Source organism: Pan troglodytes, chromosome 22, assembly GCF_028858775.2.
Source record: "Pan troglodytes isolate AG18354 chromosome 22, NHGRI_mPanTro3-v2.0_pri, whole genome shotgun sequence".
NCBI classification, from domain to species: domain Eukaryota; kingdom Metazoa; phylum Chordata; class Mammalia; order Primates; family Hominidae; genus Pan; species Pan troglodytes.
In genome coordinates, this window is record NC_072420.2 from 18,766,126 (window position 1) to 18,787,172 (window position 21,047).

A 21,047-nucleotide genomic window follows, 5' to 3' on the forward strand; every position below is an offset into this window, starting at 1 on the left:
CCTTCAATATGGTACAATGGAAATAGAAGGTGTCTAATAAATGTTGGGCGTCCATGTGAGCATGGTGCTGCCATTTTGAGTGTCAAGATACACTTAGCACCACTCAGAACTGGGAGCACGACTCCTCTTAGAAGGTGAATGGAAAGAATGTTTTGTCTTTCTTTTTATTTGTCATATTTCAGTTAAGATCAGGCATAAAGTGTCATGTGTGTCTGTATGAAGACAGTCCACCACACAGGCTTTGTGTGAGCAACAGGGCTGTTTATTTCACCTGATGCAGGTGGGCTGAGTCCATAAAAGGAGTCAGCAAAGGGTGGTGGGATTAGCATTAGTTCTTATAGGTTTGGGATAGGCGGTGGAGTTAGGAGCAATTTGTTGTGGGCAGGGGGTGGATCTCACAAAGTACATTCTCAAGGGCGGAGAGAATATCACAAAGTACCTTCTTAAGGGCGGGGGAATATCACAAAGTACCTTCTTAAGGGCAGGGGACTATTACAAAGTACCTTCTTAAGGGCGGGGGAATATCACAAAGTACCTTCTTAAGGGCAGGGGACTATTACAAAGTACCTTCTTAAGGGCAGGGGAATATCACAAGTACCTTCTTAAGGGTGGGGGAATATCACAAAGTACCTTCTTAGGGGTGGGGGAATATCACAAAGTACCTTCTTAAGGGCAGGGGCATATCAGAAAGTACATTATCGCAAGGGCGGGGAGGGTGTATTGTCATAGGTCAATTGATCAGTTAGGGTGGGGCAGGAACAGGTCACAATGGTGGAATGTCATCTTTTGTGGATCTTCAGTTGCTTCAGGACATCTGGATGTATACGTGCAGGTCACAGGGGATATGATGGCTTAGCTTGGGCTCAGAGGCTTGACATAAAGCATGCTGGGATGTTAGTAGTACTGGGCCTGGAGGGTGAGGGAGGGAGGAACCCATGACCAGCTAGAATGGGGACAGGAGTTGAATGTATAAGATATATACAAGTTCCCTGTTCTCATAAAACTTACATTCTAGCAGGGGAGATGGGCCAAACCAATTTGAACAAATACAGTATTTCCAAAATGATAAGTTCTTAATTTAGCAGAGGAAACAGAGAATAAGTAAATACCCAAATCAGATGATTCAAACAGTGATAAGAGCTATGAAGAAAATAAGAGATAATGTCTCCAAAGGGGTCTACTTATCAAGGGGTGGGGGTGCAAAGGGGTAGGATTAGATGGGGTGAAGGGCTCTCAGAGATGACTTTTGTTGAGAGCAGACATAAGGAAGGAACTAGCTATGCAAAGAGCTGGCAAGAGACAGTTCTAGGAAGAGGAAACCTCAAATGGCACAACCTTGAGATATGAATGAGCTGGAGCATTTGGGGAGCAGAAAGAGACATACTGTGGCAAGAGCCCAGTAAGTGAGGAGCCAAGCTGTGGGGAGTGTGGGTGGAGATAGACACAGGGCAGATTATGTGGGGCCTTGGAATATTCCTTTTATGCCAAGTGCAGTGGACAGACCTTGGAGTGTTTTTATTTTGTATTTTTATTTTTATTTTATTTTATTTTTTTTGAGACGGAGTCTTGCTCTTGTTAGCTGGAGTGCAATGGTATGATCTCAGCTCACTGCAATCTCTGCCTCCTGGGTTCAAGCGATTCTCCTGCCTCAGCCTCCCAAGTAGCTGGGATTACAGGTGCGTGCCACCACGCCCAGCTAATTTTTTGTATTTTTAGTAGAGACAGGGTTTCACCATGTTGGTCAGGCTGGTCTCGAATACCTCAGGTGATCTGCTCATCTTGTCCTCCCAAAGTGCTGGGATTACAGGCGTGAACCACCGTACCTGGCTGCTATTGGAGTTTTAAGCAGGGAGTGGCATAATCAATTCTGAGAAATCTTAAAGAGGTAACATTCTCAGAATTAGGTAATTTCTAAAAATACATTTAAAGGAGAGAGTGGGGTGAAGACGTTCAAAGATTCAAAGGTGAGGGCCAGGCGTGATGGCTCACGCCTGTAATCCCAGCACTTTGGGAGGCCGGGGCAGGTGGATCACAAGGTCAGGAGTTTGAGACCAGCCTGACCAATATGGTGAAACCCCATCTCTACTAAAAATACAAGAATTACCCAGGCGTGGTGGTGGACGCCTGTGGTCCTAGCTACTCAGGAGGCTGAGGCAGGAAAATCGCTTGAACCCAGGAGGCAGAGGTTTCAGTGAGCTGAAATCATGTCACTGTACTCCAGTCTGGGCAACAGAGTGAGACTCTCTCTCTCAAAAAAAAAAAAAAAAAAAGATTCAATGGTGATGCTCAGGTTTTCAACTTAGCTAATTGGGTGGATATGGGTGCTACAGAAGGAGAAGGTTTTGCATGGAAGTTGATGTTTTATTTTAGACATGCTGAATCTGAGATTTCCATGGGGCATCTGATTGCAAACTGTGTGTGTGTGTTTCAGACAGGATCTTGTTCTGTCACCCAGACTAGAGTGCAGTGGTGCGATCTCGGCTCACTGCAATCTCTGCCTCCTAGGTTCAAGGGATCCTCCCACCTCAGCCTCCCTAGTAGCTGGGACTACTGATGTGTGCCACCATGCCCAGCTAATTTTTATATTTTCAGTAGAGATGGGGTTTCACCATGTTCGCCAGGCTGGTCTCGAACTCTTGACCTCAGGTGATCCTCCCACCTCAGCCTCCCAAAGTGCTGGGATTACAGGCATGAGCCACCATGCCCGGCCCAAATGTGTTTTTTGTTTTTTAAGATGGTATCTCACTCTGTTGCCCAGGCTGGAGTGCAGTGGTGTGATCATGGCTCACTGCAGCGTCAACCTACTAGACTCAGGTGATCCTCCCACCTTGGCCTCCTGGGTAGCTGGGACTACAGGTGTGTGCTACTAAGCCCAGCTGATTTTTAAAAAAACATTTTTGTAGAGATGGTGGGGTCTCACTATGTTGCCCAGGCTGGTCTCAAACTCCTGAGCTCATGTCATCCTCCCACCTTGGCCTCCTAAAGTGTTGGGATTACAGGCGTGAGCCACTGTGCCCTGCTGCAGGTGGAAATGTTAAGTGAGAAATTGGATATATGTGTCTGAAGTTTTGGGGAAACATCTCGTTCAAGGATATAGATTAGAGATTCATCATTCTATAGGTCATTGTTAGAACGACAAGAGTGGCTAAAATTACACAGAGTGTGAAGCATGAGTGGGTTGAGGATGGGCTCTTGGGAAGACAAATATTTCAAGAGTGGATGAAGATAACAGTACCAACACAGGATATGTGGAAACAAATCAAAGGAATTGTCTGTGGACAAAAAAATGCAAAGGGCTTTCTCTACTCTCTCATTCAGCAATGATCAACACAGAAAACCACATTCTGTGACCAATTGTGGGTGCGCTTTTCCCCACACAAGTGAGCAATCAAGTTCTCCAGTGGACCGCAGCTGGATGGCTCCAATCCAGTTCAATTCTGACACTGTGTACCTTAGATAGTGTCAGATCCCACAGGTTGAGGGCTTGGTCCCACAAGACTGGCCCCACTTCCAATGTCAATCCCAAGCCCCTGGTTGTTCTGCCAGGGCTTCTGACTGCCTGTAAACCAGGGTTTCCACAATATTGTGTCAGGTTCGAATCAGCCTAGTTGTGCTAACTCTGACTTAGGAGCTGGGAGGTATCAGGATGACTCAGTGGCCAATTAAATGCTTTTGAATTCACGGTTTATTGTGAGGCTTTCACACATCAACAATCATGCAAATATATTCAACACACACACAAGCAGCAATAAGAGAGAGAGGGGACCAGCATGCTGAGGGATGAACAGGACAGGTCTGGATTTCCCTGGAAACGCCAACCAGCAGAGTGGGTGGGAGGCTGCTGCTTTTCTCCCCACAGCTTCTGGTGGCCACTGCCAATGGAGAAGAGGCCACAGAATTCTGAGGCAGAGCTTCTGCAAGCATCTTGGACATGGTCAGTTTCTTTGCTGTTTTGATGTCCCTCCTCTGGTATGTCCACGGTCAATATCACAGCTGCCTTTTGGCTTCCCTTTTTTTTTTTTTTTGAGACAGAATGTTGCTCTGTCGCCAGGCTGGAGTGCAGTGTTGTGATCTTGGCTCACTGCAACCTCCGCCTCCTGGGTTCAAGTGATTCTCCTGCCTAGCCTCCCGAGTAGCTGGGACTACAGGTGCCTGGCACCATGTCCAGTTAATTTTTGTATTTTTAGTAGAGATGGGGTTTCACTACGTTGGCCAGGATGGTCTCCATCTCTTGACCTCGTGATCCGCCCGCCTCGGCCTCCCAGAGTGTTGGGATTACAGGCGTGAGCCACTGCACCTGATCTGGCTTCACTTTCTTGTTGGGTCTGGGGGGGTGCCTGGCCAAGCAAGTGTTATCTTATCACCTCAGTTCACCATACATATGCTTATCACTTTGAGGGGTCAGCAATTTCCGATTTCACTCTGGGCTCTCACTTGTCACAAGTGAGTCCATTTTGAGACATGTTAAATCACATTACACTAATGTGTATAGTATAATTAGTATAATGTGATTTAACTATAATGTGTCAATGAAGAGTCTAACTCTGTAAAATAGTTGAAGAGATTTATTCTGAGCTAAATATGAGCAACCATAGCCCATGACATGGCCCTCAGGAGGTCCTGAGAACATGTGCCCAAGGTAGTCAAGGTGCAGCTTGGTTTTATGCATTTTAGGGAGGCATGAGACATCAATCAAATACATTTAGGAAATACATTGGTTTGGTCTATTGGTTTGGTCTAGAAAGGCAAGACAACTCAAAGTGGGAACTTCCAGGCTATAGGTAAATGTAAACATTTTCTGCTTGGCAATTTGTTCAGTTTGTCTAAAGACCTTAGATCTATAGAAAGGAAATGCTCAGGTTAAGATAAAAGATTGCAAGACCAAGGTTCTTTTGAAGTCTTATTATCATGGCTGCCCTTAGAGACAGTAGATGACAAATGTTTCCTATTCAGATCTTTAAAAGGTACTAGACTTTTAGTTAATCTCTTTAGGATTGGGAGGGCCTGGAAGAAAAAGGCCTAGCTATGTTAATAGAGATTCTATGTTAATAGAGATTCTTTACAGATGCAAATATTCCCCTACAAAGGACAGCTTTGTAGGGCCATTTCAAGATATGGCAAAGAAACATGTTTTGGGGTAAAATATTTTTATTTTCTTTCTTGTTTCATAATGTTATGCCAGAGTCAGGTTGGAAAGTAAGTCACAATATATAGGGTTAAATAAAACCCAAGTGATGAGAATTTATGGTTTGTACGGCATGACTTCCCAGACTCCTTAGATAGGAATTTGGGCAAGATAAAAAAAATCAGAACTTAGTCCTTAAATGTTCTATCACCTAACTTCCCCTTGGGTTTGATTTATTCACGAACTCAGGGAAACAGTTTACTGGTTCATTATAGAGGACATTACAGAATTTCAAGTCTTATTACTTAAGAAATACATTCATGACCGGTGCGGTGGCTCACGCTTGTAATCCTAGCACTTTGGGGCGCTGAGGCGGGTGGATCACCTGAAGTCAGGAGTTCAAGACCAGCCTGGCCAATGTGGTGAAACCCCGTCTCTACTAAAAATAAAAAAATTAGCCAGTCTTGGTGGCACATACCTGTAGTCCCAGCTACTCAGGAGGCTGAGGTAGGAAGAATTGCTTGAACCCAGGAGGTGGAGGTTGCAGTGAGCCGAGATTGCACCACTGCACTCCAGCCTGGGTGACAGAAGAGTGGAACTGTCTCCAAAAAAAATTAATAAATAAAGGATACTACAAAGGATACAGATGAAAAAATGCGTAGAAAAAAGTGTGGGGGAAGGTATGCAGAGCTTCCATCTCCTTCCCGGGCAGTCACCCTCCAGGAACCCCCAAGTGTTCAGTTACCTGGAGGCTTTCCAAACCTGGTCCTTTTGAGTTTTTATGGAAGCTTCATTACATGGACATGATTGATTAAATAATTGGCCATTAGTGATTAACTCAACTTTTAGCCACTCTCCCTCCCTAGAGGTCAGGAGGTAGAGTGAAAAATCCCAACCCTCTAATCATGCCTTGGTCGTTCTGTGACCAGCTCCCATCCTGAAGCTACATAGGGGCTGCCAGCCATCAGTCAACATTAGCATACAAGAAGTCATCACTTTGGAGAGTCTAAGGATTTTAAGAATTGTATGCCGGGAAATGGGTGGAAGATCATATATATATTTCACAGTATCACAAATTGTTTTTATAATAAAGACTTAAATATGTCCACTAGATTTCATAGTGTGGAGGCATTGGTGACCTTGGGGAGACAAACTGAATCAGAAAGTGAATGTTGACTGCTTTCTGAGAAAGTTGGCAGAGAATGAAAGGAGACAAATTACAGTGAGTAGTAAAAGGTCAATGGGTTTTTTTTAGGGTGGGAGAGACTTGGGACTATTTATAGGCTAAAGAGAAAAAAATCAATAGAACAAAAAGATGGAATATTCAAGAGAAAAAGTGAAATTTGAAGGAGTGAGAGCTTGGAAGAAAAAATGAAGGGATTTGGAGCAGTTATCTTAAAATAGGAAGGATAGTTTATTCTCTTAGGATGAAATGAAGCAAGTAAAAGTGTGGATGTCCACATGTTTGAGTGCAAGATGATGAGTTGAAAACTGAGGGAATTTATTGTAGATGGTCCCAACTGTTTTATTCAATCTAGTTAGATAGTAAAAGGTTGCCGGTCTGAGAGCTCATGTGTGTGTGCACACATGTATGTAGATATATGTATGTATGTGATATTGTTTGGATCTGTGTCCCCACCCATAGCTCACATTCAATTGTAATCCCCAGTGTTAGAAGTGGGGCCTAGTGGGAGGTGATTGGATCATGATGGTGCTCCTTCATGAATGGTTTATTGTCATCTTCTGGGTGTCATTCTCATGATAGTGAGTGAGTGAATTATTGTGAGATCAGGTTGTTTAAAAGTGTCCAGCACCTCCCTTGACCCTCTTACTACTGCTCCCGCCATGTTAGGTGCCTCGCTCCCCATTTGCCTTCTGCCATGAGTAAAAGCTCCCTGAGGCCTCCCCAGAAGCAGATGCCAGCATCATGCTTCCTGTACAGCCTGTGGAGCCATGAGCCAATTAAACCTCTTTTCTTTATAAATTGGGCCAATTAAACCTCTTTTCTTTATAAATTACCCAGTCTTAGGCATTTCTTCATAGCAATGTGAGAACTGGCTAACACAGAATGTGTGTGTGTGTGTGTGTGTGTGTGTGTGTGTGTATGTGGTGTGTACTTGCTTTCTTTTTTTTTTTGAGGCAGAGTTTCACTCTTGTTGCCCAGGCTGGAGTGCAATGGAGCAATCTCGGCTCACTGCAACCTCCATCTCCCAGGTTCAAGCGATTCTCCTGCCTCAGCCTCCCTAGTAGCTGGGATTAAAGGCATGTGCCACCACGCCCAGCTAATTTTGTATTTTTAGTAGAGACAGAGTTTCTCCATGTTGGTCAGGCTGGTCTCGAACTCCCAGCCTCAGGTGATCCACCTGCCTTGGCCTCCCGAAGTGCTGGGATTACAGGCGTGAGCCACTGCGCCCGGCGGTGTGTACTTGCTTTCTAAAAAACATTTTACTTTTTTTACTGAGGTAAAATTTGTGTAACAAAAATTATCATTTTTTAAGGGCAGGGGAAGGACCTTAAAAAAATAAATAAAATAAATAAAAATTACCATTTTAAAGTGAAGAATTCAGTGGAATTTAGTACTATAAATCAAAAATAAAATTCTAAGCGCCTCCAACCATCTGAATGGACCCTCCTCTAGGCCAAAGACATTCCAAAGTTAAACTGAAAAGCTAGTTCAGGCCATGATGGGAAGGAGGAGTTGGACATGCCTCATTACCATTAACATCAACACAGACCTTAAGGCTGATAGACCAGACTTATTTAAAATGTATAATCCAGGGATCATGGCAGATGGAAGCCAGGACTAGATTGCAGCACCCACTCAGACAGACAGAGCAGCATGTGGAGGCTTGCATCACGAACTTTTGCTCCAGAATGACTGCAGGAATACATTAGGAAAGCCAAGAGAACCAGCAGACCCTCTGAAGGAAGTGGATTGCTCCTGCAGGACTTAGGAGACACCCCAAATACTATGAGTGCCCAAACTGTGGAAGCGAGAAAGGAAGATCATCCACCCCAGAACACATACCCCTGCACAAGAGAACCTGAAGGCTTAGATTATGGGAGAAGATTCTGACCTTACCTGGAGCTGAGTCAATTTAGAGAGCCGAGTGAAATACAGGGGTAGAGGAAGCAGCAGGAAAAGTCCTGTGGGCTTGTTGGGTTCCCTAGCAAGCCATTTCTGCCCTGCCTCACAGGGGCCCTTGGGGAGAGTGGCCAGAGGCACTGGGAAAAGGCCACAGGGAGAAGAAAATCTCCAGCTGAACTTTGCTAACAATTTGAACTGATTGAGAAGCCCCCTGGCCAGAACTCAGGGGAGGACATGAATCCAGTGTGCGGACTCCACAGGCAGGTGAAGAATAAAAGCCCTAATTGCTTTCACAGCTGGAAAGTGGGTAGCCTGGGGCAAGTTCTCAGTCCTGTTCACCCACTGCCTGGAAACACACTTGGTGCTGTTACTGGGGGCACGGTGGGAGTGAGACTGGCCCTTTGGGTTGTGTGGGAGCTGGGTGAGGCCTATGACTGCTGGCTTTTCCCCACTTCCCTGACAAGTTGCATGACCCAGTAGAGGCAGCCATTATCCTTCTAGGAACATAACTCTGTTGATCTGGGAATCTCAACCTCATCCCCCACAGCAGCTGCAGCAAGACCGCTCAAGGAGAGTCTGAGGTCAGACACGCCTAGCTCTGCCTCTACCTGATGGTCCTTCCCTACCCACCCTGGTAACTGAAGACAAAGGGCATATACTCTTGGGAGTTCAAGGGGGTGGTGGTGCCCCCCACCACCTGTTCCTCCCCATGCTACTACCGCTGATGCTCTTGAAAGCACCACCTTCTGCAGGAGGACAACCAGCCCAAAAATAGTGCATTAAGCAACCAAAGCCAAGGACCCTCACAGAGCCCATTTTACTCCCCCACCACCTCCACCAGAGCACATGCTGGTATCAATGGCAGAGAGACTCACAGATGGTTCACATCAGAGGATTCTGTGCAGACAACCTCCAGTACCAGCCCAGAGCCTGGTAGACTTGCTGGGTTGCTAGATCCAGAAGAGAGATAACAATCCTTACAGCTTGGCTCTCAGGAAGCCACATCCCTAGGAAAAGGGGGAGAGTACTACATCAAGGGAACACTCCATGGGACAAAACAATTTGAACAACAGCCTTTGGCCTTAGCCCTTCTCTCTGACAGAGCCTGCCCGAATGAGAAGAAACCAGAAAACCAACTCTGGCAATATGACAAAACAATGTTCTTCACCACCCAGAAAAAATCACACTAGCCCACCAGCAATGGATTCCAACCAAGAATAAGTCCCTGATTTACCTGAAAAAGAATTCAGGAGGTTAGTTATTAAGCTAATCAGGGAGGCAACAGAGAAAGGTGAAGCCCAATCTAAGGAAATAAAAAAAAAAAAATACAAGAAGTGATGGGAGAAATATTCAATGAAATAGATAGCATAAATAAAAAAATCAAAATTTCAGGAAACAATAGACACACTTATAGAAATGCTAAATGTTCTGGAAAGTCTCAGCAATAGAATTCAACAAGCAGAAGAAAGAACTTCAGAGCTTGAAGACAAGTTCTTTGAATTAACTAAATCCAACAAAGACAAAGAAAAAAGAATAAGAAAAATTGAACAAAGCCTCCATGAGGTCTGGGTTTATGTTAAACTACCAACCCTAAGAATAATTGGCATTCCTGAGGAAGAAGAGGAACCTAGAAGTTTGGAAAACATATTTGGGAGAAAAATTGAGGAAAACTTCCCTAGCCTTGCTAGAGACCTAGGCATCCAAATACAAGAAGCACAAAGAACACCTGGGAAATTCATTGCACAAAGATCATCACCTAGGCACATTGTCATCAGATTACCTAAAGTTAAGATGAAGGAAAGAATCTTAAGAACTGTGAGTCAAAAGCGCCAGGAAACCTATAAAGGAAAACCTATCAGATTAACAGCAGATTTCTCAGCAGAAATCCTACAAGCTAGAAGACATTGGGGACCTATCTTCAGCCTCCTCAAACAAAACAATTATCAGCCAAGAATTTGTATCCAGTGAAACTAATCTTCATAAATGAAGGAAAAATGGTATTTTTTAGACAAACAAATGCTGAAAGAATTCGCCACTACCAAGCCAGCACTACAAGAACAGCTAAAAGGAGCTCTAAATCTTGAAACAAATCCTGGAAACACGATCCCCCCGAAAACAGAACCCCTTTAAAGCATAAATCTCATAGGACCTATAAAACAAAAATGCAATCTAAAAAAAAAAAACACTCAAAAAACAAAAAATCCAAGGTATACAGGGAACAAATAGTATGATGAATGAAGTGGTAACTCCCATCTCAATACTAATGTTGATGTAAATGGCCTAAATGCTCCCCTTAAAAGATACAGAATTGCAGAATGGATAAGAACTCACCAACCATCTGCTGCCTTCAAGAGACTCACCTAACACATAAGGACTCACATAAACTTAAAGGGATGGAAAAAGACATTCCATGCAAATGGACACCAAAAGTGAGCAAGAGTAGCTATTCCTATATCAGACAGAACAAACTTTAAAGCAACAGCAGTTAAAAAAGACAAAGAGGGACATTAAATAAATGATAAAATGTCTTGTTCAAAAGGAAAATATTACAATCCTAAATATATATGCACCTAACACTGGAAGTCCCTAATTTATAAAACAATTACTAATAGATTTAAGAAATGAGATAGCAACACAATAATAGTTGGGGACTTCAGTACTCCACTGACAGCACTAGACAGGTCATCAAGACAGAAATTCAACAAAGAAACAATCAATGTAAACTATACCCTGGAACAAATGGATTTGACAGATATATACAGAACATTCTACCCAACAACCACAGACTATACATTTTATTCAACAGCACCTGGAACTTTCTCCAAGATAGACCATATAATAGGCCATAAAATGAGCCTCAATAAATTTAAGAAAAACACTCTGTCAGACCATAGTGGAATAAAACTGGAAATCAACTCCAAAAGGAACCACCTTCAAAACCATGCAAATACATGGAAATTAAATAACCTGTACCTGAATGATCATTGGGTCAAAAATGAAATCTAGATGTACATTAGAAAATTCTTCGAGCTGAATGGCAAGAGTGACGCAAATTATCAAAACCCCTGGGATACAGCAAAGGTGGTGCTAAGAGGAAACTTCATAGCCATAAATGCCTTCATCAAGAAGTCCGAAAGAATACAATCTAAGGTCACACCTCAAGGAACTAAAGAAACAAGAACAAACCAAACCCAAACCTAGCAGAAGAAAGGAAATAACCAAGATCAGAACAGAACTAAATGAAATTGAAACAAACAATCAATACAAAAGATAAATAAAACAAAAAGCTGGTTCTTTGAAAAGATAAATAAAATTGATAGACCATTAGCAAGCAAAGACTCTATTTTTATGTCCAACTTTTATTTTAAGTTCAGGGGTACATGTGCAGGATGTGCAAATTTGTTACATAGTTAAATATGCACCATGGTGATTAGCTGCACAGATCATCCCATCACCTAGGTATTAGCCTATTGTTCCGTTATTGGAACACTAAGCATGTGGGAGTTATTTATATCCTACTGCTCAAGGTCATTGCCAAGGTCTGATTGATTGCAAAAATTCAAAAAATTTCAACCTCAGGCATAAATGGGTTAAGCCCAGTACCCTTTACCTATTCTTCCTGATGCTCTCCCTCCCCCCTCCCCTTCCCCCAACCCTCCAACAGGCCCCAGTGTGTGTTGTTTCCCCCATGTGTCCATGCGTTCTCATCATTCAGCTCCCACTTATAAGTGAGAATATGCAGTATTTGATTTTCTGTAGAACAGACTCTTCAACTTGGGTAAGAAACAATCTATTCTCCCTGGAGCCTGCTACTTGAAGGTTTCACCTGCATAATGAAACCTTGGTCTCCACAACCTCTTATCATAATCCAGAAATTCCTTTCAATTGATTCCAGGTCTTTAGATAATAACCAATTGCCAATCAGAAAATCTTTGAATCTGGCTATGACCTGGAATCCCTCCCCACTGGCAACTGCCACTTCCAGTTGTACCGCCTTTTCAAACAGAGTCTTTGTACATCTTACATGTATTGATTGATGTCTTACATTTCCCTAAAACGTATAAAACCAAGTTGTAGCCCAACCACCTTGGGCACATGTCATCAGGATCTCCTGAGGCTGTCCTTAGGACGGGCATGTCACGGGCATGTCGTTAATCTTGTCCTGAGGCATGTCATGGGCATGTCCTTAACCTTGGCAAAATAAACTTCTAAATTGATTGAGACTGTTTCAGATACTTTTTAGTTTACAGTACATTCCAAATTGCTGTGCAACTGCCACGTGTATTCAGTGCTAAAATATTTTCATCTTTAATTGGCTGTGGTAGCACATGACTGTAGTTCTAGCTACTCAGGAGGATGAGGCAGCAGGATCACTTGAGCCCAGGATTTAGAGGCTGCAGTGAGCTATGATTGCACCACTGCACTCCAGCCCGGGTGACAGAGTGAGACCCCATCTCTAAAAACAAAACCCAAAAAACCCCACCACACACATTATTCTCATCCCCAAAGAAAAACCCGTATCTTCCCTTCAGCTCCTAGAAGCCACTCATATATGTTCTGTCTTTATGGACTTATCTATTCTGATATTTTCTATAAATGGAGTCACATAATATATGACCTATTATGTCTGGTTTCCTTCACTTTGAATAGTTTCAAGGTTTACCTTCATTGCAGCATGTATCAGAACTGCATTCCTTTTTATGGCTGAATAATATATCCCATATTTGTTTATCTGTTCATTTGTTGATGGACATTTGAGCTGTTTCCCATATCATCTTAACTATTTTTAAGTGTACACTACAGTAGTGTTAACTATATGCATATTGTTGTATAGCAGATCTCTAGAACCTTTTCATCTTGCAAAACTGAAAGTCTATACCCCATTGAGGAATGACTACTTATTTCCCCTTCCCTCCAGCCTCTAGTGACCACATTAACTTTCTGTTTCTATGAGTCTGACTACTTTAGATACCTTATATACATGGAATCATGCAGTATTTGTCTTTTTTTGTGACTGGCTTATTTCACTTAGCATAATGTCCTCAAGGTTCATGCACTTCTAGTATATGACAGGATTTCCTTCTTTTTAAAAACTGAATAATACTCCATTGTATGTATATACCACATTTTCTTTATCTAGTTAACTATCAATGGATATTTAGGTTGTTTGCTCCCACCTCTTGGCTATCGTGAATATTATTGCAATTAATATGAGTGTGCATATTCTCTTCCAGATCCTGTTTTCAATTGTTTTGGGTAAATACCCAGGAGTAGGATTGCTGAATCACATAATAATTCTACTGTTAATGTTTTGAGAAATCTCCATACTGTTTTCTGTAGCAGCTGCACCATTTTACATTCCCACCATCAGTGCACAGGGTTTCCAATTTCTCCACACTCTCACCAGCATTTGTTATTTTCTAAGTTTTGGATAATGGCCATTCTAATAGTTAGGAGGTGATATCTCACTGTGGTTTTTGATTTGCGTTTCTCCAATGATTAGTGACATTGAGCATCTTTTCATTTGCTTGTTGGTCCTTTGTATATCTTCTTTAGAGAAATGTCTATTCAAGTCCTTTGCTCACTTTTAAATCATGTTTTTGTGTTTTTTTGATGTTGAGTTGTAGGAGTTCTTATATATTCTAGATATTAACCCCTTATCAGATATATCATTTGCAAATATTTTCTCCCATTCTTTTTTTTTTCTTTTTCTCCCATTCTTTAGGATGACTTTTTACTTTACTAGTTGTTTCCTTTGCTGCACAGGAGTTTTTAAATTTGATATAGTCCCATTTGTCTATTTTTCCTTTTATCACTTGGGGTTATCAGGTCATATCCAAGAAATCATTGCCAAATACATGATCACAAAGCTTCTGCCTTATGTTTTCTTATAGTTAGTCGTTTTATAGTTTCAGATCTTATGGTTAGGTGGTTAATCCACTTCGAGTTGATTTTTATATATGTTATAGGGTATCCAACATTTTTCTTTTGCAATTGGATGTCTGGGTTTCCCACCACCATTTGCTGAAGAGACTACACTTCCCCCATTGTGTAGTCTTGGTGCCCTTGTCAAAGATCATTTGACCATACATGTGAGGGTTTATTTCTGGGCTCTCTATTCTGTTCCATTAATATATATGCTTGTCTTTATGCCAGAATTATACTGTTTTGATTAATGTGACTTTGTAATATATTTTGAAATTATAAAGTGTGAGGCCTTTAGCTTTGTTTGTTTGTTTCAGGATTGTTTTGGCTACTCAGAGTTCTTTGAGATTCCATATAAATTTTAGAATTTTTGTTCTATTTCTTAAAAAAATAACATTGGGATTTTGATAGGAACTGCATTGAATCCGTAGATAGCTTTAGGTAGTATAGACATTTTGACAATATTGTCTTCCAGTCCATGAACAGAAGATGCTTTTTTATTTGTGTCCTTTTAATTCTTTTCAGGAATATTTTGTAGTTTTCAGTGTACACGTCTTTTGCCTCCTTGGTCAAGTTTATTCCTTAGTACTTTTTTTTTTTTTGATGCTATTGTATACTCAGTCTTAGCCAAAAGGCCAAAAGGCCAAATCATCCTATTGTAAATAGGATGATTTTCTAAATTTCCTTTTCATATTGTTTATTGTTATTATATAGACATATAGCTGATTTTTTGTGTTAATTTTGTGTTCTGCAGCTTTTCCAAATTCGTTTATTATTTCTAACAGTTATTTTTAATCTTTAGTGTTTTCTACATATGGAATCATATCATCTTCAGAAAGAGATCATTCTATTCTTCCTTTCCAATTTGAATGCCTTTTATTTCTTTTTCTTCCTTATTCTGGCTAGGACTTGTAGAATTATGTTGAATAGAAGTGATAGTGGTCATCCTGACCTTGCTCCAGATCTTATCAAAAAAACTTTCAGCTTTTCACCATTCAGTATGATGTTAGCTGGGAGCTTTTTATATATGGCTTTTATAAAGTTCAGGTAATTTTCTTATATTCCTAGTTTATTAAGTGTTTTTATCATGGTTTTGAATTTTGTTGAAGGTTTTTTGTGCATCAATTAAGATGATCATGTGATTTTTTTCATTTATTCTGATAATGTAGTGGTCACATTGATTGATTTTAATATGTTGAACTATCCTTGCATCCTAGAAATAAATCCCACTTGGCCATGGTATGTGATTCTTTCAATGTGCTGTGCTGTTAAACTTGGTTTATTAGTATTCTGTTGAGGATTTCATTTGTGTTTTTGAGACCCAACACAGAAGGACAGATGACAGGAACAGGATGAGAACTGGTTGGAGGAAGGATGGAGATTCTAGTCCTTGGGTGGGAGTTGGAGATGGCAGGTTTAGAAGAAGGAGCTGGAGAATTAGGAAAATAGCCAGTCAGAAACGATTGACAGTCAGGAAAAAGCTGCCAACTGGATCAAAACATTTGGTACAAAAACAAATCATACTAAGTCCAGGGGTGGTTTAGTAGTCAAAGAATCTGAAACAGTCAGCAACTGTGGAGTTACTTTGTCACCAGGCCCTGTTGTAGCAGTCTGAGTTAATTCTGACATGTATCTGCAGGGAGGCTATGATTAAGTAACCTCCTTTCTCTGACTATGAAATGGGATTAAGCAAGAGCTTGCAGTGGGAGATAATCATCAGAGACTTCAGATGCAGACAGCAGGAGATCCAGGGGCTGGGAAAGCCAGGCAGAGTTTCAGCATTCACTCTCAAAACCTCATAACTTTTCTCATTACTCACCTCACCCTCTTCTTCCTTCTACCACCCTCCACCTTTATCTTCCTTCCTTCTCCCTTCTCCTCCTCCTCTTCCTTCTCTCTTTCTTCCCCTCCCCCTCTTTCTGTTTCATCCTTTTTCTTCCTTCTTGCTGCTATTTTTCTTAAATCTTCATGGACACTGTGTACAGAAAATAGATAGGGAGGAACTAACATCATTTGTCTTTGCTACACTCTTGTTATCTTTATACTCTCAGTTCCCTGCAGATTCACATCCCCTCCCCAATATAGATCAATTGAGCTGAGAGGCTGCAACCCGACCAAAGTTTGTTGATTTTTAAAAATAATTTATATTGTATATATTAAAGGTAGACAACATGATGTTATACATACAGATGGCAAAATGGTTAATATAGTAAAGCAAATCAACATATTCATTATCACACTTAGTAACCTGCTTTTTAAAATGTGTTTTGTTTTTCTTGAGCAAAAGCAGCTAAAATCTATTAATTTAGCAAAAATGGTGAATACAATACAATATTATTAACTATTGTCCTCATATTTTATATTAGATCTCTAGGCTTGTTTATCCTCTATATCTGCCACTTTGTATCCTTTGACCTACATCTCCCCGTTTTCTCCTTTCTCAACTTTCAACCTCCACTTTCTATCCCTAGTAACCATTGTTTTATTCTCTATCGTATGTATTTGCCTTTTTTTTTAATTTCACAAAATAAATGAGATCATGCAATATTTGTCTTTCTGTGTCTGGCTTATTTTTTTTCTTTTCCAGCTTTGACTTTAGGCTGCACACAGCATGGAGACCTTGTGCCCGGCTATGAAACCACTTTTTCCTCCTAGGCCTCTGGGCCTGTGATGGGGGGGTTTGACATGAAGACCTCTTGAATGCCCTGGAAAAATTTTCCACATTGTCTTGGGGTTAACATTTGGCTTCTCATTTCTTATGCAACTGCTTGAATTTCTCCTCAGAAAATGGGATTTTCTTTTCTATTGCATTGTCAGTCAACAAATTTTTTGAACTTCTATGCTTTGCTTCCCTTATAAAACTGATTGCCTTTAACAGCACCCAAGTCACCTCTTGAATGCTTTTCTGCTTAGAAATTTCTTCCGCAAGATACCCAAAATCATCTCTCTCCAGTTGAAAGTTCCACAAATCTCTAGGGCAGGGGCAAAATATCACCATTGTCTTTGGTAAAACATAACAAGAGTCACCTTTGCTCTGGTTCCCAACAAGCTCTTCATCTCCATCTGAGACCTCCTCAGCCTGGACTTTATTGTCCATATCACTATCAGCATTTTGGGCAAAGCCATTCAACAAGTCTCTAGGAAGTTCCAAACTTTCCCATATTTTCCTGTCTTCTTCTGAACCCTCCAAACTCTTCCAACTTCTGCTTGTTACCCAGTTCCAAAGTCACTTCCACATTTTCAGGTATCTTTTCAGCTACACCCCACTGTGGTACCAATTTACTGTATTAGTCCGTTTCCGTGGTGCTGATAAAGACATACCTTAGCCTGGGTAATCTATATAGGAAAAGGGGTTTAATGGACTTACATTTCCACATGGCTGGGGAGGCCTCACAATCATGGTGGAGGGCAAGGAGGAGCAAATCATATCTTATGTGGATGGCAGCAGGCAAAGGGAGAGCTGGTTCAGGGAAACTCTCATTTTTAAAACCATCAGATCTTGTGAGACTCATTCACTATCACTATAATTCAATCACCTCCACAGGGTTCCTCCAATGACACGTGGAAATTGTGGGAGTTACATATCCCATATAGCCAAATCATATCAGGCAGGATATGTTAACTGAACATTTACTCATGCTTTTGTACTTTCTTATATTCACTTTTTTTTGTTGATAAAGTTTCCTTATATAAATATTCATCTTTCTTTGCCTTTGCCAGGGGAAGAGGAAAAAAGAAGGTTTTGGTTCATGTCTAGGCCTGGAGAGGGGAGCCATTTAGCACAAAAATTTAGTTAGCACTTAGCCTTAAGAGTAGCCTAGGAGAGAAGTGAGAATTCAGTGGGTGAGGGAGGTCTGGCCAGAGACCTCTTGAGCATTTCTTCCTGACCATCTAGAGTTGTCTAGGCACAAGCTCATCTTTGTGTATTGCTTTGAGAATTTGTGTTTGATGTGTCTTAGAGTGGTGAAAATACTTCCAATTGCACAGCTGGTGGGTGAGGTAGGATCAGGAGGAGGGGGAGAGGACTCTTAGATTTGATTTGCCAGTCTGTATGTTCTAGGAATCCCAAGAGGGAGCTTTGGATAAAGTTTCATATAGTAATCATTTATCAGGTATACTTGCATTCAGTGAGTTTGTTTACCTTAGGTGAACTAAGTTGGCACCCCTTAACACCACCCCTGAATTCTGTCTAAAAAGATGCAATTTCACATCTTGGACAACTGTACTTGATGTGAACTCCTGACACACTGGTCAATTGAAACTATCTGCATGTAAAACAGCTTTGTTTTTCCTTGCCCTGTAATGGATCATATTAATACATAGTCCCGCTCAAGACCAAAACTCTTTAGGACCAGCCTAGTGTAATTCCTGTTGGCCAGCTCTGGAGAGGACTGGGCTATGAATCATGCACAAAAGCCTAAGTGAAATGAACATGGACATCTTCATTTCTGGGTAGTCTGAGTTTCCAGTCAGTTAATCTTCCCTGGGTTCAAGGCTCATTTATACTGGAGGTTGTGCTGGGTAGAGAAAAACACTGATGATGAACCTATTGCAACAATTTGGTTGACCTGGGAGGTAGACTGGCCCATGATAAATTAGGATGACCTTTAGATTCTTACAGGCAATTGATAATGATGTTTACATTCCAGAAAAGGCCTAAAAGGTTATCTTCCAGACCTTCTTAAAAAGTGATGACTGAATTTGAGGAAATCTCTAAGAGACTTCTGAGCAGCTACAATAGTCAGGTGGTCAAATAACACACCAATCTCAAACATAATAAAAGCTTCTCTGCCCTTTGAAGCAGAATTTGGAGTGTTCTGATAAAACAACTTTCTCAATGCTCTCTGTCATATCTTGTTTGCTTTTTAACATCTCTTAATTTTATGTCTTTCTTTTCTCAATTCTCAGATTGCCAAAGAGAATATTTGAGATCTCATAGACTATTTTTTTTGAGACAGGGACTTGCTCTGTCACCCAGACTAGAGTGCAGTGGCATGATCTCAGCTCACTGCAACGTCCACCTCCTGGGTTCAAGCAGTTTCCTGCCTCATCCTCACAAGTAGCTGGGACTACAGGCACAAGATGCCCAGCTAATTATTGTATTTTTAGTAGAGACATGTTTCACCATGTTGGCCAGGCTGGTCTCGAACTCCTGATTTCAAGTGATCCACCCGCCTTGGCCTCCCAAAGTGCTGGGATTATAGATGTGAGCCACCGTGCCTGGCCTCATAGACTACCCTCAACAACAAATGTGGATACCCATATTTTCTAGGGGATGATGGTTGGGAGGGATATAATCAAGGATATTTATCCTAATCATTACAGGTTCTGGCTAAGAGCCTTTACTAGAGTAATTCCTCAGTTTCAGATCAAAATTTTAAACTAATTATTGGCGTTGCTTTTTGGATATTGGAATGGCATTCCCCTATGAGCTTCCTAGGGCTCCCATAACAAAATACCACAAAACTGGGTGGCTTAAAGCAACAAAAATTTATTCTTTCATGGTTCTAGAGGTTGGAAGTCTGAAATCCAGGTGTTAGTAGGATTGGTTCATTCTGGAGGATGTGAGAAAGAATTTGCTCTATGCCTGTCTTTTAGCTTCTGGTAGCTTCTGGCAATCCTTGGCGTTCATGACTTATAGACACATCACTTCAATCTCTGCCTCCAACTTCACATGGCCATCTCCATTTATGTGTGTCTTCAGGGAGTGTCTTCAACTCCCTTTCCCCTTATGAGGACATCAATCATAAGATTTAGGGCCTATTGAAGTTTATAGCATTGAATGCCTACACAAAACACACACAAAAATAGACAGATTACAAATTAACAACCTAATGTCACATCTCAAGCAACTAGAAAAACAAGAACAAACCAAACCCAAAGCTAGCAGAAGAAAAGAAATAACAACGATCAGAGGAGAACTAAATGAAATTGAGACCAAAAACAAAACCCAGTGGATCAATGAAACAAAAAGTTTGTTCTTTGAAAAGATGAAATTGATAACCACTAGCTAGACTAAGAAAAAAAGAAGAGGGCAGATCCAAATAAACACAATCAGAAATAAAAAAGAAGATATTACCGCTGAGACCACAGAAATACAAAAGATCATCAGAGATTTATAAACAACTGTATGCTCACAAACTAGAAAACCTAAAGAAATTGGATAAATTCCTGGAACATACAACCTTCTAGGATTGAACCGGGAAGAAATAGAAATTATGAACAGACCAATAATGAGTAGTGAGATCAGTAATGAAAAACCCTCCCAGCAACAATAAAAAAAGACCAGGACTGAATGGATTCACAGGCGAATTCTACCAAATGTACAAAGAAGAACTGGTACCCATCCTCCAGAAACTGTTCTAAAAAATCAAGGAGGAGGAAATTATCTCTAACTCATTCTTTTAAATTTTTTTTTTCTTTTCCTTGAGATAGAATCTCACTCTCCTCCTGGGTTCAAGCAATTCTCATGCCTCTGCCACCCAAATAGCTGGGATTACAGGTATGTGCCACCATGCCCAGCTAATTTTTGCATTTTTTTTCTTTGGAAGAGACAGGGTTTTGCCATGTTGTCCAAGCTAGTCTTGAACTCCTGGCCTCAAGTGATCCCCCTGCCTCGGCCTCCCAAAGTTCTGGGATTATTTAAGTGAGCTACCATGCCTGGCCCAATTCCCTAACTCATTCTATGAGGCCAGGATCACCCTGATACTAAAGCCAGACAAGGACACAACAACAAAAGAACCTACAGACCAATAGCCCTGATGAACGTAGATGGAAAAGTCCTCAACAAAATACTAGCAAACCCAACCCAACAATATATAAAAAAAGATAATACACCATGATGAAGCGAGTTTTATTCCAGGGGTACAAAGACAGTTCAACACACATAATCAATAAATGTGATTCATC

General features: G+C 41.1%; 1 long non-coding RNA gene across 1 annotated transcript in view; it reads left to right on the plus strand.

The window, feature by feature from the left end:
- The first annotated feature begins 3,747 nt into the window (after nt 1-3,747).
- Nucleotides 3,748-21,047, plus strand: part of LOC134809228 (uncharacterized) — a 57,671-nt gene continuing 40,371 nt past the window's right edge. Inside the window, exon 1 of the long non-coding RNA XR_010154418.1 lies at nt 3,748-3,969. This is a non-coding gene — a long non-coding RNA (uncharacterized LOC134809228). The remainder of the gene's footprint in view (nt 3,970-21,047) is intronic.